Genomic DNA, 19659 nt, shown 5'->3' with positions numbered 1-19659 from the left:
TCCTCTACCCTGCCAACTTGAATCTCCTCCAGAATGGCTATGCTTTGAAGAAAAAAAATCACATAATGACCATTAAAGAGAGAATGAAAAGAACTCAGGCCTTTCCTGTGCCCACTCCTGTATACATCAGAATAAACAGCTGTTACATTACTACAAATAAGGAAGTGTGTTTTGAACATATGAATTAGAACTTCCAGGGAAATTACTCTTCTTTGTACAAAGCCAAATTGTTATGAAGAGTCTTTGTTTTCCATTTCTATTTGTGGAATTCCATCTCTGGCAGAGCCTTAGGAGAAGGAAAGTTTTTGGGACATTTATTGAAATCCTATATTACCAGACCACTTGACCTATTAATACTAGATCTTTGTACTGATATTCCTGGAAATTAATGGAAACCATTTCTTTACTTAATTGCGGGCCAAATAGGTTTCAGGTAATTGCTTCAATCAGGTTATGACTACATTTGGAGACAGGACCTTTAAAAAAGCAATTAAGTTAAAATGAGGCTGTATTTGTTCTAATCTACTCTGACTGATGCCCTTGTATAAAGAGGACATTTGTACACAGAGAGACAGTGGGGATGCATGTGTACAGAGGAAAACCCACATGAGGACACAGCATGAAGGTGCCCTTCTGGAAGCCTGAGAGAGAGGTCTAAGAAAAACCAAAACTTCTGCCAACTCAGTCTTGGACTTCTAACCCCTCACTCAGTGTGTAAGAAATGCATTTATGCTCTGTATGCCACCCAGTCTGTGATTTTTTTTTAACATTATTGAACTAACATGGGAGTGGGGCTGGGCAGGGGGCAAAAAGGGTCTAGGATGTGGATATCAAGATTCTTCTGGGAACAATCCAGATTAATATACACTACATTAAGCAAGTGGATTGCTTGTGGCTTCAACACTTTATGGAGCCTTAACTGCACAATACAATCTTGTGCTGTGCTTCAACCCATGCTGCCAAACCTCAGTCATCTCTTTCAGATTTCCAGCAACATCTGTTTGGTTGTGTCTGATGAGTCCGCTGGTGATATTTACTCTTTTATGAAAAGTTATCTCCTTCAGTCATTGATACTGATAACAATTATAGAAAGGGCTCAGCTGAGTGACATGTGGAAGAATCACATGCGCTGTGCCATCACCCACCAGGCCAAGTACAAGGCTTGCTGCCATCAGGACCTCCACTTCCACAATGCCCACAAAGGGTGAGCATGTCTACCTTGTACTCGTCTCTGCTTCTACTCTCTTTCTTTCCTACCTGAATGTCAATCATCAGACACCTGGTAAGGATCACTGATTATTTGGTTCCCTTCTCATGTAGTATCTGCAGAAATCAGACAATAAAAAAATATATAAACTGTCATTGCAATAAACAGAGGAAACTTATAGGACCAATCAATGAATCTGTCTCTCACAAAGCCCACAGAACTGTTCATCTTTTGCAATGTCCACTGCATTTATATTCACCTTCAAAATACATTCGTAATTGTGCCAGGGACTAAAAATCACCAGCTTGGTCACCCTACAAGGGTGACATTATCTCTAGCAAATGCCATTATTTAGGAGAACTTCCTACAAAAATTCTCTGCACACCTGGAGAAAGGGCCAGAACAGATACTCATGTGCAAAACACAGGACCCAATGGTTCACACTGGACAAGGGGATCATCTTTACCATCATGGCCCTCCCTGATTTCACTCCTTCCTAAGTATCCTCAAATCGCCACCATCCCAGCACTACACTGAGCAGTCACACAGACTTGGAAGAGAATGAAATGACATCTGGTTATACTGATTGATTTAGATCTTCCATGAATAGGGTGAGCTAGTAACTAAAGGTATGACAGACTAAATAGCAGATGAGAAGAGGGCAAGCAATGTAGGTACCTGAACAAGACCCAGTGGAAACACAATGCTTTGTTACCAAATTTTAAGATAAAAAAAAAAACAAAAAAACAAACAAACAAAAAACATTGTTGTAATCTCAGTGACTTGGGATACTGAAGAAGGAGGATTGCAATTTTGAGATAAACCTCAGCAACTTGAGGCCCAAAGCTACTTAGTGAGAGACTTTCTCAAAATAAAAAACTAAAAAGGGAGTTGGGCTATAGCTCAGTGGCACAGAGCCTACCTAGCATGTGTAAGGCACTGGATTTAATCCTTAGCACCACATAAAAATAAACAAATAATGGCATTCTGTTTACAACTACAAAAAATAAATAAATGAATAAAAAGGACTGGGGATGTGGCTCATGTTAAGCACTGGGTTCAATTCCTGGTATAAAAGAGAGAGAAGGTGGAAAGGATGATGCTAGTGAAGAACAGAATAGACCTTGATTTAGAAGACTAAATAAAGGAATTCTCCCAAAATGCAAGGGCAGGGGGAGCCAGATACAAGAAGATAAATAAACATTGGGAGGATTGATTTAGAATATAAAATATCAACAAATCAATTTGAGAAAGAGAGTTAGGGGGAATGATGTATCAGAATGTTTCAGAGAAAGTTCTATGTTTAAATCCCTATCCAAGAAAACAGTGTAAGTACTGAGAATAAGACAGAATGGGACTGCAATGTAACTGATTTTGAAATGAGGGTCAGATTACCTTATTCAAGTGCATGGTGACAGCCAATGACTTATTAGTGTGATTTATTAACAATATTTCTTAGAAAAAAATAATGCCCCAAACCAATCTTCTAGAATATTCCAAAAAAGGAGAGGAAAATGGAAGAAGTAGAGATATGAAATACCATGTTTTATTCTAGGAAACATGTATTTGTGTTGCTATGCTATGAAAATCCCATGCCATGCCTGCTTGTGGCCACTTTTGCTTTAAAAGCCACCATAGATATCAATATTAACATAATGTTATTAGTCTCCAATGCTCTGTAACACCAAGGACCTCCTTATTACAGCCATGTCCAAAGGATCCTGGTAAAGCTTTCTGAGCCTGAGGAAGCTGAGGCTCAAACTTCTTTCACTCTGTATGCCTAGGAATACTATAACCCCACTTCATTATTGAGAATAAATGACTTCTATGTCATCAGAGATATAAGCATAACAAGGTACATAAAAGATAGAGTTGAGACTATTATAACAGAGTTAATGTCCATTGTTATTTTGGGGTATAGGAACGTCATTGACAAAATACATATGTTTGTGCTATCTAATAGAGACAGAGAGAAAAAAGGACAGTTTTATAGTCTTAACAAGCAGACTGAAACTCAAATAAAGATGGAACTTCAATTCTATCATGGGTTGTACCTTTTAGAATAGGACAAGTACAATACTCTATGCACTTGTCCCCAAAATTATATTTTTTGTAAGAATATTATGTAGTATCATCTAATTTATTTTAAAAATCCATGCATCACTAGTAAATTTTCCATTTTCGTTTTTGAAATTGACATAGTTTTCCTTTTTAAAAAAATTTAAGTGCAAAAATCAATTGTAAATTAACTTTTCTGTTTCTTCTTTCTTTCTTTCTTTCTTTCTTTCTTTCTTTCTTTCTTTCTTTTTATTTAGATGCTGTATTCTACCTTTCATGGTAGCCAGAAAACATTGAGGTGACCCAATTATTCACATAGAAAAAACAATATTGATTGACCCGATGGTCTCTTTTCAAGTCTGCTTTATGGAACTCTTAATAAGAAATTTCATATTAGGCTTTTAAAATCCTATCTGGGCCATTACATACTGATAAATATAATGCACCAATAAAAAATATGAGAGAAAATCTTATCTAGGCTAGGAAGCCAGGTAAATTAAGAATTTGCCATCACACTTTACCAGCAATACATATAGATTTGGGTAAATTATTTTTTTTAATTCTCAAAATACTTTTAACTTTCCTGGGTCTTTCTTCTATAAGATTAACAAATTCTTAGAGCCAGATACCAGGCAGTCAAAGCTCTGGTAACACAATCAATTTTTCCTTTTTTGACGGTCCAGAGTTGAGAAGAAAGACAGGTAGACCTTAAGACTTAACTGCAGCACTTTAAATATGTCCCATTTTAAAGAGAATAAGTCTTTATGACACTCATACAAATAACTGTATCACCATAAAAGAAAGAGAACACCCACTAATACTTTCTAAATTTTATAGAGATCAGGTAAGGAATAAAAGTAAATGCTTCTGTTTTGTTCATAAAATGTATGTTACCAAATTACTGTAAGACATAGATAAATTTAAGAAAAACAGTTTTCTTAAATCCAGAAAATAAAACATTAATGAACAAGAAGTTTTTTTAAGTCATAAAGAATTCATCACTCTTTTGTCAGTTTATTCAGCCCTCATAATTAATTCTTGCTCTGCTTGATGTTGGGTTAGTAATTTTATAAACCATTCAGTTTCTTCACAGGAAATTTATTAGAAATTCATAACCAGTCCAATTGTATATATAGTCTTAAAATTATCAGAAACATATACTTTCAGGAGTTCTTCCTATAAATGACCTTGAAGATGAAACATTTTAAGATCATAATTGCTTGCAAAAGCTTTCAGGAAAGAATCAGAATAAAACAATTAATTGCAAGTAACAAGACTTAGAAGTTCCTGGTTAGGGACCTGAAAGGAGCTCATCATAATGCAATTGACAAGGAAATTTGGTTATCTGTGTGGTATAAAACAGTTTAACATAGTAACTGATATGAGTGATAATATTATAACAGGTCATATTAGATTTTTAAGAATTTCAAACAACTTCTAAACATATTTATATAACTCAAAGAAAGTCAAACATTATTTCTCATTTGAAAATGTTGCTCCTGCGAATTTAACACATCAAATAAACTTAATTAGTTTACAATCTTTCTTTTTATAAGGAGAGAGAATATATTCTTTGGGAGTATATTTCAATAGCCCTGTGGAATCTACCAAAGTTACTGTGACGAAAAACAACTGAATTTAAAATTTGATTTGGCGAAGTTATCTAAAATGTCACAAAGTTAAATGGGATCACATGGCACTGTGAAAAAATACAAAAGTAACAAAATATTTTAAAGGCAAATGAAACAAGTTACAGAGATTTAAGAAAAAATTTGCTGTTTTAATACCGAGAAATCTTACTTTTCTTAAGTAAGCAAGGACTCAATGAAATACCACAGGAAGCACAAGTAATATAAAACACAAAATTTTTGTTGCCTAGGCAAATTGCTTGAAAAATATAGAAAAACTCTACATTTTTCAGACCAATATTTCAAGAGAACTTTGTCATTTATAACAGAGAGAACACCAGCTTCTTGTTTTCTAGCAAAATACTTAGATATAGTGAATAAGAAAATGAATAACACTGTGCACACAGTGGGGTCACTATTGTATAAAACATTGTATACAGAACGAGAGGACAAAACAAAATGCCAATAGTGGTTATCCCTGGACAAATAGACTACAGAGGATGAGTGGTATTTTCTTTATACTTCTTTATATATTCAAATTTTCTGTGGTCCTGTTTATCAAGTATCAGAAAGGAATGATATTAACTTGGATATTAACACTAGACAATTAAGCAATCTCCTCCCTCCTGAAATAAAGCCACTCTCAAAATGCAATTCCAGTAAACATTTATTGAGCTCACGTAAACGGGACATAGTCAAGAAATACCTCCCTCCCATCTGTACACAGTTCACTCCCTTTAGCCCTCAGTTCACTGCCTCAACTATTTCCCTCCAACTGGGTACTTCCCTTGTTTCTTTAGTTTTCTACAATTGGGCAATATTCTGTACTATAGTGGTAAGCTTCTTCAAACGCTGAGAATCTTCTTAGAAAGTGTTCATGGCTCCAGCTCATGGAGAATATGCTTCATTTTCTAAACAAAAAAAAGAAAAAAAGAAAGAAAGAAAATAAGTCTCAGGAGAGACAAAGAGAAACAAAAGAATTACTTCTCAAAAGATCTGCCCCATATTTGCTTATTAGCCACTGTGACCTCGGGCATAGGACTAACTGAATATGGCACCTAGGTGAGAAGTTTATAAAACAGGACAGAGTGCCAGAGTCCCACTTCTCCAGTCTTTCCTGGAAAGACTGTCAAGATTTAAAAAAATAATAAAATAAATAATCCCTCAAAGAGCAAGAAATCAGAAAAGAAGCAACAATCTTTGGCCTTTCCTGCTCTTCTAATCATGGGCGCTCCATATTAAACAGAATTAACATTTGATAGAAATAACCAATAATATTTCTTGTTCTTAAAAATAAAATCTGCAAGGAAATTTCTCCTTCTATTAAAAACAGAAGCTTCTTAGTTTGTGAGTAATTGCCATAGTCAGAAACCGTCTCTTGAAAGGCAGGTATTGAAACAGGTGGGATTCAGTATACTAGCAAAATTGACCAGATGCCCTCAGGCATGACACTCCTCCTTGCCTTGTAGTAAAACAGGAAAATTTTCCTGGTGTCTGTGGGTTTTCAGGTAAGAAGGGCTGTTGGACATTGTTAACTTATTAACTAACCACCATGGTTCTGGTAGTTAGAGTACAATGCTGAGATATTGTTTTATTGCACAAATGAGGTCCATTTTAGGAAAAAGACAGTGTTAGAGCAAGAATTTAAAGCCAGGCAACCATCCCCTTTAACAGGCTCTTCAGCATCTATTAAAACACAGTTTCTAGATTCCTCCAACTAATACCAGTAATCCCTGAATGCCTTTAGTACAATGTTAAAATACAGATCTCAGTAAATGTTAGGTATTATTTGTAGACATAAAAGCAAAATTACTTAGAAATCTTCTTTCATAGGTAAAGTCTAAGGCTCTTTTCTAGCAAAAATTCAGCTATCCCTCAAAACTATTGGGGTTTATTTGTGGGGGCAGAAAGCACTGAAATCCTCTGATGCCTTCACTAAGTGGCAAATAGGGGGAAAAAAGAAGGTGGATGGGGAGAAGGAGTGGGCAGAAAGGACCACTGCTCAAATCATGAAGACTTTAGATCCCCCTCTCTCTTGTTCAGTCTAAAATGACATTTATACTTACAAAAATTTTCATTCGCAAAGATGTCGTACAGAAATACATCATAATCATCTGGAAAAGAAACGGTCATGATTAACCATATCCTGTCACCACATCTGTCAACCCCATGGAGACACCAAGGAGCTGCTCCTCTTTAGAGTAGCCAGAGGCTGATTTCAGAGGTGGAGGCAGACAACAGGGCTGGAGCCATGTTGATAGTTGACAAATTCCAACTACTCTGGTAAGAAAACGCTTACATTTTCCTCACATTTCAAAGAACTTTTGACCAAATTTTATTTACTTCAGAGATCAAAGCAGCAAAGGTACTTCAAACATAAGTTACCACAGGACATTCCTATGCAATGAAATACAAATAAGAAAAGGGATTCAGGGAGAAATTTCACATGTTGAGAGGCAGGAATCCTTACCTGGGGCCTCACTGGCTTCTTCCACAGGAGTGACAGTGGCTGTTTCAGGGTGAGTGTAGAATTCTGGGAAAACCAAATGAAAGACAGGTGTGGTCATCCAGTACATGGAAAAAAAAAAAAAAACAGGCATTCTCATGAATGCAGAAGATAGGGGTCCAGAAACACCTGAGTCCTCATTAAAGCAAGACTCTCACCTGAAGTCTGTGTGACATCCAGGTACGAGTCTGTGGTTGACTCTAGGTCTGTAGTCTGGTCTAGGTCAGCAATTGAATCTTGGACCTTGGCTACCTCTCCATCAGTGGTTAACTCCGGTAGGTCAGTGGTTGATTCTAGAGGAGCCAAAAAGAAAACAGCAATTCAAGAGCCTTCCTGTTAGAATGTCTCTGCCACCTCCATGCCTGCCTGTTGCTGGCCAGACCTTTCCTCTGGGGAAAGTGTAGAATGTAAGGCGGCTACTGAAGCCTTGGTGGTCTCACATAAGTCTCCCTCCTGCCAAGGGTAAAAAGTTCCTGAGCCAGCTGCTGCCCAGGAGCTGATCATTGCCCCAGATACTGTTCTCTGAATGCACTGGTCAGACACAGAAGACTCCCCCTCTATCTTCCTTCCCAGGACCTTAAAGCTTAAAAAAAATAATTAATTAATTTTAAAAACCCTGAGAGGAAATAAGGAAAATAGCTATTGCTAAGTACAAGCAAGAGTGTTATGGCCTCTAAACTAGGCAACTCCTAATGTGTTTTCATTTAATTAATGAACTATGTCTAGGGCTCAGTGTCCTGAATGGGGCTTGTTAACCATATAAGCATCATAGTCCAGTAGGTTTTTTGGGCAACAAGCTGGTCTCCTGAGGCTGCAGTGGAGACAGATGCGCAGTCACTGTGGCAGGTGTGGGCAGCTGCCCAAGAGGCCCAAATCACTAGTTCTCCACTGTCCTCACCTTGCTTTACCCCTCAGCCAAATGCAGGAAGAACCAAACCCAGCCTCCCAGAAACAGAGCCACCAGAGAAGAAGCTGAGAGGAAGAGGGCCAGGGGAGTGACCATTTTAATGCAAATAAGCACACACTTCTCTTCCTGAGAAATGGGCCTGAAAGCAGGAAGAAATGGACAAGAAAGTTTTGAGGTGAGAGATTCCCTTTCTCTCTGCTTAGGAAGACACCCATTTCTTTCCTTCCTCAACATGCTTCACATGTTCCTTTCCAGACCCACTGATTTCCACTGTCTGTGACCCAGCTGGCTGCTAAATCTTGCCAAAATTGATTGTACTCCACTATGAAATGAGGTTCCTGCCACAGGACTTTCAGCCTGAATTAACTAGAATAACGTCTAACACCCAGCAGGGAAAGGCACCCAGGAAACCTCGGCACCTCTGTTCACCCACCTCACCCCACCTGGCTCAGCCTCATTACCTTCCTGCGGTCAATTGGAATTCACAGCCTAAATCATTACTTAGTCACTCAACTACCAGGGCCCAGAGCTCAGCCGCCCATCCATCCCCACCTAAGACCCTCAGACCGAGTCCCTGTACATTTTGCCCAATTCCACTTTACAACTTCATTGGGGGATTTCTATCCCCCACACCCCCATCACACAGTGAATTTGGCCGGGTTCCCCCAAAGACCTCTTACAGGGCACGTACCGGGAGGCAGTGTAGGGAACGCCACAGCCAGGGCGCACAGAACCGGGAGGATCAGGACCTTGCGGAGCATGGCGCTGGTATCACGCGGAGGGCAGAAGTCTGGCCAAGAGCGCACAGGAAGGCAAGTGGCTCAGGACAGTTGCGCTGGACTTTTATAGACCTCGTTGCCCCTGGCCTCTACTGGAGGCGTTCCTCAGGTGATTGGAGTGGAGGACCCCTCACCCAGTCGGGAGAATGCCCCTGAGGGAAGGCAGGAAAAGAAGTAGGAGAGAGAAACAAGGAGGATGTTTGGAGAAATCACTGATAAGGTCTTTGTGAAATAGATTGTGTTGTCCCTCTTACCTTTTCTGTGATTTATCTGCTTCTTTGAGGAGAAATTCCTGTTCCACCAGATGCCAGGTGACTCTTCTCCAGGCCCATGGGTGCAAGTGTGTCAGCCAAGCTGGAGCCACACACTGCTTTACTTTTGCTCCCAAAAGTCTGCTTCGCTGAGAATGTGGAATCAGGTTTCAGAGCAAGTATCCAGATGAGTCGAGAAGTTTTAGTTCAGGATAACCAAGCCTTTGGTTTTCACAAAAGACTCTTTGAGTCGGCTGCCTACTTTGACTATTAGAGTCAAACATTTACCAACAATATCCTAATCCTGGCAGGGTCCTGAAAAAGCATGGTGAATGATAATTATTACTACTAGACTAATAGCAATATCCAAAATAGGATTTCAGAGAAGATACTATCTCATTTGATTCTCAACATGAGCCTATACAGTAGAAATTATCATCCCCATTTTTCTGTGTAGATACTTAAAGCTGAGAGACTGAAGGACACGGTATTCACCAAATATATTAACTCTCTGCAGTAGTGTCATAAATATGAAGTACTTTTTGGCCCCTTATAGTGAATTTGTCAGTCCTCTTGGGTCAATACTAAGCTGAGGGCTATCCTTGGTTGTAGCACAGACTTTAACCCATGGAAGAAATGGAAAATAGGCATAAGAAGAGTAAGGGACCAGCAAATGTATGTGAGCCTCATTGCTCAATTAAAAGTCGCCACCTGTACCTGAAAAGAAGCTCTTCAACTGATATGTAAGATTCCCATCACAGAGTCCCACTGAGGTCTTTAGGTTTCACTTTTCTTTACTTAGAAGTTCACAACTAATCAATGATTCTCAGAAACCTCAAGGCTGGTGTTATCATTGAATCTTCTCAAAAATTATAAAAATAAGAGCTAATATTGATGAAATATTTATATGCTATAGGTATATATCACTTTATCCTAATGACAACCCTCAAGTGATCTCATTATCCTCCTTCTATAGATAAGCAAATCATGGTCCAGAGAGGTTAGTTAATTTAGGAAAAGAGATTAGTTAATTTAGTTAATTTATTATTTATACAATAAATGTTACAAAGTCAGGAAGCAAACACACCTGTGTCTGAAGTTAGAGCCTATATTCTCAACCATTCTACTACTTGCTTCCACACCTCCCAGACATATTGATCTCTCTGATCTTCTGCTTGCTATTTTTCTCCTGTGAAAAGGAGCATTACAAGAGACTTCATCCTAATGAAGAGAAGATACACTCACACTCTGGAGAACACTTTGTTTTTCTGGAGACTGAATGAGAAGGCCTCACCAAGGAAATAGTAAGGAGCTTGGGAAGCAAGAAACCTGTGAAGAAATTGCAGGTAAATAAATCAGTAAACAATAGGACTCAAAGGAGATAGTGAGGCAATGAGTCACAGGCTAGTGAAAAAAGGGGACATCTTCCCTGCACTGGGTTTAAGGTGAAAATATTTCCTGCCATTAAAATGTGCAATAATCAACTTTCACATATGCTAGTTAAAAAGGAACCAAAGGGCAAAGTGACCTCCCCCCTCCAGCAGCTTTTTCTTGCTCCCAACAGCCTACAATCAAGAAGCCTGCTTATAACATCCTTCCACAGATCATGGCGCCATGTTCTCCCTCAGGTTCTACTACCATGGGCAAGAGTGTCCATTTGATGACCACTGTATTGCAATGGGGCACATGTTGCTTTCCAGTCCTGGGGACAGAAATGTGCTGCTTTCCTGCCCCTAAGCATCTGTGGGTAATTGACACTGAGGATCCCAGAGAGAAGCCAAGCCTCTGCCAGGTGACAGCCAAGGAAATTGTAAAGTTATAACTGTAGGGATTTTATTAGAAGGGATTATGGCTCCATTATTATATTCATATAATACTTTCACTTTCTTGGCTTCTAATATGTGCTCCAAAATGTTATAGAATCATGTCATCTCAAGGTCTGAAGTTTTCTTCAAAAGCATCCAACTCAGTCAGATATCCTGGGTCTTATATTAACTAGAAGAGCATTTTTCCTCATGTAACATGTCCACCCCTCTGTCATCCCCAGCAGTGGGAGACTCAGTGCCTTGAGAACAGTTTGTCTTTAAACAATTGTTCCCTCCAGTGACTGAATGTAACTTTAGCCCACCAATTCCAGTTCTATTCTTGGGGAAGAATGGGAACAATTGGCTGAATATGTATATGTAATTTCACACACACACACACACACACACACACACACACACACAGTCCATTTTCACTCTTCAGGTGTCAAAGACACTGATTATCATTTTACTTTCAGATTTCTTTATCATCTTAAAAAAGTAAAAAAAAAAATTAAGGGTCAAATTTGTTCCTATCTTGTGCTCACATTTACCCCATATCTAGCATAGTTTTGCACATATCATACGCTATTATTTATCATATGTATATATTATATATTAATATAAATTCATAAATAAATATCTAGATGATTCCTGGTCACTAGTATCTGAACTTATTTACTTAAGGCCTTCTTAAGAGGAAAACACTAGAATAAAAACAAATTATCAATTATTCAGTCTGATTAGAGTATAGTGGTGAAAGTGCTGTCATCCTTCTCTCTGGAAAATCTGAGGCTTTAATTTGATTGTTGTTCACATTAATTGATGTTCACATTAACAGTTGGGGCCTGGCAGAAACTGGAGAAAGTTTCCTGACAGGACTAAATACACTCAGAAGACTTTTCATTCACTTCCTCCAGAGTGAGATGCCTCTAGAAAGTATATTGAGCTGGGAATGCCTTGCAGAGGGATGTGTTCCTTCCTGATTCTTGTCCCCAACAGACCAAAGCCTGAAAGAACCTGGAAGCATCGACTAGGCATTTCACCCCAGGCAAGGTGCTGATTTTATTCCAACAGCCAACAGTCATGTCTCCTTTAGGGATCAGTTTCCAGAGATTCAGTTTTCCCCCTTAGGGACTGAAAATTCAGAGTGGAAGAGCCTCTGACCTCATAGATTAGATATGTTCAACTCTGATACCAGAGAAATCCCAGAGAAATGGGAAAAATTTAACTGCAGGAAAGATGTTTGAGAGAAAACTCCAAAATTGGGTAAAAGCCATACATTTATAGATTCAAGAGATTCAGTACATTTCAAAAGCAATAAACTCAAAGAATACAATGGCTGGACAAATCACAGTCAAGCTGCTAAAATCCAGTTTTAAAGGAAAAAAATCAATGAGCCAGAGGAAAAATGAAACATTGCATAGAGACAAAATTCAAACAACAGATTTCTCATCAGAAAATATGGAAATCTTAAGAGAAAGCACAGCATCTTTAAAGTACTAAAAATAAAGAATTGTTAACTCAGAAGTATACATCCAGCAAAAATGTCCTTCAAGTATGAAAGTGAGCTGGGCACAGTGGCATAGGCCTATAGTCCCAGCAGCTCAAGAGGCTGAGGCAAGTGAATCATGAGTTCAAAGCCAGCCTCAACAACTAGGCCCTAAGCAACTTAGCAAGACCCTGTCTCAAAATAAAATATAAAAAGGACTGGGGATGTGGCTTCAGCACAATTCACAATAGCCAAACTATCCAACTAGGTGTCCATCAATGGATGAATGGATAAAGAAAACGTGGTGCATATACACACAATGGAATTTTATTCAGTCCTGGTCAATTATGTCATTTGCAATGAAACAGATGTAGCTAGAAACCATCATGTTAAGTGAAATAGGTCAAACTCAGAAGGTCAAAGTTTGTATTTTTTTTCTCACATGTGGAAGCTAAAGAAGAGAAAGGAAAAGAAAAGTGGGAGGTCAGGGATCTCATGAAAATGGAACAGACAGAGTAGAACAGAAAAAAAGGACCAGGGGATGGGAGGAGGGTAGGAAGGAGGAGAGTACTGGGGGTGATATTGGCCAAATTTTATTGTTATATTATGTGTGTGTATGAATATGTAACAACAAATCCCATCATTATGAACAACTGTAATACACCAATAAAAAATGTGGAAGAAAATAAATATTGGAATAAATAAAACAGATAAACATTCAGAAAAAAAATAAAAATAAAAGCTAAGTTTTTATTTGGTTTGGTTTGGTTTCTAATTTTTTTTATTAGTCTGAAATGAAAATGATATCCCAAAACATGAGCAAAATATTCAAGACACTGAAGACTTACCTCACTTTATAAAAAGATCAGTGCTGTTCTGTCCTGTTCAACATACATGCAATTTGTGATCAGCCCGAAGTTCCCTGTTGGGGTACTTTGGTGGAGCTGATGTTCTAATTATAGAGATCTGATAATGATTAACCCTGAATATCACAGGAAACCATCCAGGACCTTGAAGAATGTGAATCCAAGTCCTCACCTAGATGTCAAATCCATGGTTGGTAAATATCATGTGCCTAGGTGCAATAGATAATGCACACCTCATGACTGGAACAGAGAGTTCAACGGGGACACGATAGGGCCTGATCCCTGTAACACTATCGCTGCCCTCTTGCAGGTATTCTTCAAAGGAGCCTCAGGAAGTTGTTATCCTTGTACAAATATCTTGTATGGCATTCCAGATAATCTTCTAGTGTCTTCTATTTCTCTTTACGAGTGTCCTGAATGTGGCCCATTGTTATGAGTCATGATAACATTTTATGTCAATTTTACTTGTTCTGAGTTTTCTTTGAACTCAACTTTTTTTTTTCCCAATCAATAAAGAATAGGCTTTGGCCATAGCTATCGGGAAGCACAATGGTACACCCGACCCCATCCCAACACCCAAGGCATTGCCTCCTCCTCCTCATCCTGGTGGCTTCCACCACCTCCGTGCCTCTGCCTCCTTCTGCATTTGAAATCCCATGGTCAGAATTTGAAATTTCATCAGAAGAGCAGGGCTGGGTGGGGTTCAGATTTGGCTTTAGCTCAGATTGATGAGGAGAAGCTGGGTGATGTTTTCCTCCACTTTTATTCAAGCCATTTGGCACTGGCCTTTGGGGGTTGTTGTAAACTTCTTGTCTTCATTGCCATAGGAAACCATGATGTACATATATATATTTAAATATATATTTAAATATATATATATGTATAATATATACATATAATGTATCAAGTAGGATTTGTCAAAAAAGTAAGGCTAATTTAATATTTAAAATTGATGTTTTTTATATTTATGGACTAAAGAATAAAAATCACAATCATTTTAATGAATTTGGGAAAAAAATTTTACAAAATTCATCATCTGTTCATTATAAAACTATCAAGAAAGTAGGATTAAAAGAGAAATTCTTCTGAGGCAGGGCACCTAGGAAAGGCCAGTGGTAACATTACATTTAGAAAAAATAGTAAATACTGTCAGAAACAAGGCAAGAAAGTTTCCTATCAAAATTTCCATTTAATATTGATAAGTACTCTAATGGGCTGGTGGGCATGTTTTTTTAATGTCTCTATCAGTGAGAGAGCATAATAAATACATGTGGAATATATATGTATACTACATAACAAAAAAAAATCCATTAATATGAAAAAGGTTGTAGCCAGTAAAACTAGGCAAGAAAAAGGCATTTATTTTTAACATGAAGAAATGAAACTGTTTTTATTCCCAGATGATATCTTGAATAGGTAGAAAATTCCATGAAATCTTCAAAAGAAAAAAAATATTAAAGCAAAACCTGTTGAAACTAATGAGTTTTTGGCAAGGTGGTGGTATATAAATCAATATATAAAAATAACTATAGTTCTAGATACTGGAAACGAACAATCAGAAAATAAAATTTAAAGAAAATACCATTTACAGTAGCATACAAATATTTAGGCAAAAATATTAATAACAGATGTTTGAAATCTGTGCCCTGAAAATGTGTGCAATACATTGTTAAGAGAAATTAAATACATTAATAAGTGATAAGGTAAATATTATCTTTTTCTTTTCTGCTTCCTTTCTCACTCAGACATGGCTTCCTCCTCAGCAAATCCATTAAGACACTACCTTTTATAGGCAGGTTTAATACTTGCAGCTTCTAACTAAGAAGAATGAATCAATAATGTTTAAATCTTAAGGAAAAGAAGACAAAAATATTTAAAAATCTAATTCTCTTTTGCATTTTAATAAACCACAATTCAAATTCCAATGCATAGCTTCACAGGGAAATTATAAGCAGTGTCACAGCAGCAGGTAACATTGTATCTGTCTTGAAAATCACAAATTGAGATTTAGAGAGAAATGATCATTTTCCAAAAGATAACTAAGACTTTTTGCAGAACCCTGGAAGCCTTACATTCTTTGTCCATGGCCACCAATTGTATAGCAAAAAGAAACATTGAATAGTAAAACTTTGTATACACAAATCTATAATACCTCATTTACAAGTCAGTGTTATGCTGAAGACAGATTCCTGATCATCACACATGGCAAGCATATTGAAGAATGTATCTGCAGTCATTTCTGTTATAGATTTCATGATGGGTGTTATGGTTTAGATATTAGGTGTCTCCCAAAAGTTTATGTGTGAGACAATGCAAGGTTTAAAGGTGAAAGGTTTGGGCTGTGAGAGACTTAACCTAATCAGTGAGTTAAACCACTGATACGGATTAACTGAGTGGCAACTGTAGGCCAGTAAGGTGCGACTGGAAGGAGGTGGGTCATTGGGGGGAGTGCCTTTGGGGGTGTATATTTTGTCTGTGGTAAGGGGAGTCTCTCTCTCTACTTCTTGGTGGCCATATCCTGACGTGCTTTTCCTCTGTCATGATGTTCTGACTCAACTTGAACCCAGAGGAATAGAGCCAGCTATTTATGGACTGAGACCTCTGAAACTGTAAGCTCCAAACAAACTTCTCCACCTCTAATTGTTCTTGGTCACAACAGTGAAAAAGCTAACTAAAATAATGGGCATTGGGGAGACAGGTTCATTGTATTAGTTAACTGCATTGATTAGATCAGGAGCTGGAAGTTCCTTGTGATTTATTTCATTCTCAATTATTTAGCAATTTCCAGAATACATGAACTACAATGTAAACTGTGAGAAAATTTTATATAAATAATTCAATGATAAATTGTGACATCCTCAGGACAGGATCCAATTATTTCTGTATGGCCTGTACTATCCACCTCAGTCAAAAAAAAAAAAAAAAAAAGTAACTGTAGCTAACTTTCCCAGTTTCATTTTCCAGTGGATTCAATGGAATGGAAAACTTCCAAGATGTTTCTCAAATTGTACCAGGAAAAACCTCTCTTTCTGCTTGTTCTTTCTTTTAGAGACTACAACTAAGTGCTGGATCAAAAAGCATGTAAACATTGACAAAAATTTAATATGGGACATCTTAGTGAGAAAATGTAGCTTAACTTCCCACATGCTTCTCAACATGATCTTCATCATCCCCTTTGTAATGTCACCAAAAACCTTTCTCCTTTTAATCCTCTCCTCAGGATACCACACCAGGAAGAGGAAGGGCACAGGTTCTGGGGATCCTAAACACAGAGGTCACAGGAAATCTGAAATCAATGATTTTATTCCTACACCTCTTCATCATGTACTTTTGAAGCAATATTGTGATAAAGTGGACCAATCCTATTCCACACAGGGACATGGCAAGGACTTCTGCTCATATACTGATATTTTCTTATCTATCCAGCCATCCATTTATTCTGATCTTATTCAACAGCAAACTAAAATAGGCTTCTCTTTGCATCCTGAAGAAGCTAGAGGGTTTCCTGAATGTAAGGAAATCTGTATTTCTAAAAATGCCTGAAGTGATCCATGAGTTTCTCAAGAATAAAGATGACAAATAGGACTTCATGAACATCTCTTTCATTTAACCCAACATCTTTTATCATGTTCTGTGATAGGTCACTGAACTCCTTGAAAATATCTGCATGAGCTGGGTACATGCAATCTCAGCAACTCAGGAGACTGCAGCAGGAAATCATATGTTCAAGGCCAGCCTGAGGAACTTAGGCCCTGAAAAATTTAGTGAGACTGTCTCAAAAAATTTTTAAAAAGGAGTAGGGATGTGACTCAGTGATTAAGCGCTTCTGGTTTCAATTCCCAGTACCAAGAAAGAAAGTTTTAGAAAAGGAAGGAAGGAAGAAGAAAATATCTACCTGAAATCAGTTAAAAGAATTTTGCTCTTTCCATCAGAATATTAATACTTAATAGTAAAATTAAAGTAGCAACATATAATATTAATAGTCAAATCAGATGGTTAACACATTTTTGTTAGGCAATATAATTGACATTTTAATTTTAACTAATTTAATTTTCATTAAATCAATATGATAAAGCATATATGTGTGTTTATATTTATATATACAAACATATTTAGAATAGCCATGGATTTTTAAAAATACAGAGACATTCATATACATACAAATACATATAGATTTAATTCCTAAAGAATAGTTTAAGTTTTCAATTAAATCTAGTAAAGATCATCAAAATGAGAAGAATTAATATGCAAAGTAACATTGAGAAGTTAATAAAACATTTCTTTAAAAATGTGAACCCAAATTCGAGTTGTTAAAAAAATCTATGTCCTCAGTGGCTATTTCCTAATACAATTCATGACTTGTTTTTGTACCTGCAACAAAAAGCATCAAGTAACAAAGTTTTTCAAGATTAAATAAAGGAACTCAACTAGCAGACTAGAATTTGAGAACAAAGTAGCCCAGTCAGATTTTTATTGAATCTGAAATCAAGAGGCCTATAAAATGCTGTGTCCTTCGACCACTGTAACTACATCAGGTACAATCACAAGAATGGGAGGTATAAATAAATTAATTTTTAAAATTAATATATTAACTAATAAAAAATGAAAAGTAATCTTCCATATATGTATAATATGTCAAAATATATTCTATTGGCTTGTATAACTAAAAAGAACAAATAATTTTTTTAAAATGCCATACCATTTTTAGTGATGGGTGGTATAGGATTCAGCAAATTGTCTTTCATACTGGAGGAGACATCTCAACATGCTTCAAATCCCTGTATTATCAGAAACCTCATTCAGGTAGCAATCTCCTAAATTTAGGGGGGAAGCTTATCTCTCATGCTTTGATTAATATATATTTTACTATGGCATTTGAAGTACTTGCTACTTCTTGATTGTCAGAATCCACAAACTGATAACAATGCAATGGACCAGGTGATGCTTATGATGAGGAGTAGGAAGGCTGACAAAGCCTCAGACAAAGCTGTGACCATGTACCATTTGTACCACTAGAGTAAAGGCAAATTGCTTCCAATGGTTCTTATGAATTGCTATGGCAGAAAAAGCACCAAAAGATCAACAACAGCATTTCAGATGCCAGAAATTGTTAATTTGCTCTACTACAGATGCTACTTCTGAAATAACATCTGTAACTGAAGACATTCTCCAAAATCCACCTATCTAAAATCCATCAGGATAGCATGCTGGGTTGAGTGGGGATGTGACAGGTACCACCATTCTCATGGATATGGAGACTTAGGGTCAGTCAGTGATCCCTGAAACGTACAGGGAGGCAGTATTACTCCTGGTTTAATTTGGTGGGGAGAGTCTGCTACTTGGATATTTCTCTTTAAGGGCAAAATATTAGATGTCAGTCTTCTTCCAGTTACTAAATATGTTTATTCCAGTTGTATTTTCAGGGACATAATTTAGGGTTGAGTCAATGATCTATGGGCCAATATTCATTCGAATATTTGCCAAGACTCCACGCGTTATGTGACCAAAATAAGCTCTTATTATAATTGGTAGACTACGGTGGTTACTTTGGATCCTCAGAAATTAGTGTAAATTCAAGGGCAGTATCTTGCAATCTCTCAGAGTAACCTGGATATTCCCCTTTGTGCAGTGCACATTCTATTATATAGGCACAGTTCTCTTTGGAGAATACTGTGGGAAGATATATTGTATAGACTTGTAGGAGAGCAGCAAGGGCTTTACTTAGAAAAATCTGCTGGCATCTGTAAATTGGCTGAGGTTTTCAAACAGAGTGGGAGACCGTGATTCTCCATTGTAGAATTTAATTTAGAATTGGCTCATTAAAATTGAAGTTTCTCCTGCTGTATGAATCAAGCAGTGTTTTGTGGGTATGACCATCTCTGAAATGTTGAAGCATTTATCTTTATTTTTGCAATGTATAAATTTCTCCAATGTATAAATCTCTCTATGTATCTATGTGTACAGTTTATTTACTTGTTTTATCACTTTTATTACTTACTACCATAAGAAGTGAATGTGCTTTTTCTCTTGAAACCTCAAACATGTCCTCAGTTCCGCCTTTAGAATAGCCTTCAATTCCAGAATGTTATTCGGCTCAGACTTTATTTATTTATTTATTTATTTGATTATTTCTTTCAATTTAGTTTTAAATTAACAATAGATA

The sequence above is a fragment of the Callospermophilus lateralis genome, chromosome 4 (assembly GCF_048772815.1).
Source record: "Callospermophilus lateralis isolate mCalLat2 chromosome 4, mCalLat2.hap1, whole genome shotgun sequence".
Lineage (NCBI taxonomy): Eukaryota > Metazoa > Chordata > Mammalia > Rodentia > Sciuridae > Callospermophilus > Callospermophilus lateralis.
Note: the sequence above shows the minus strand (reverse complement) of the source record.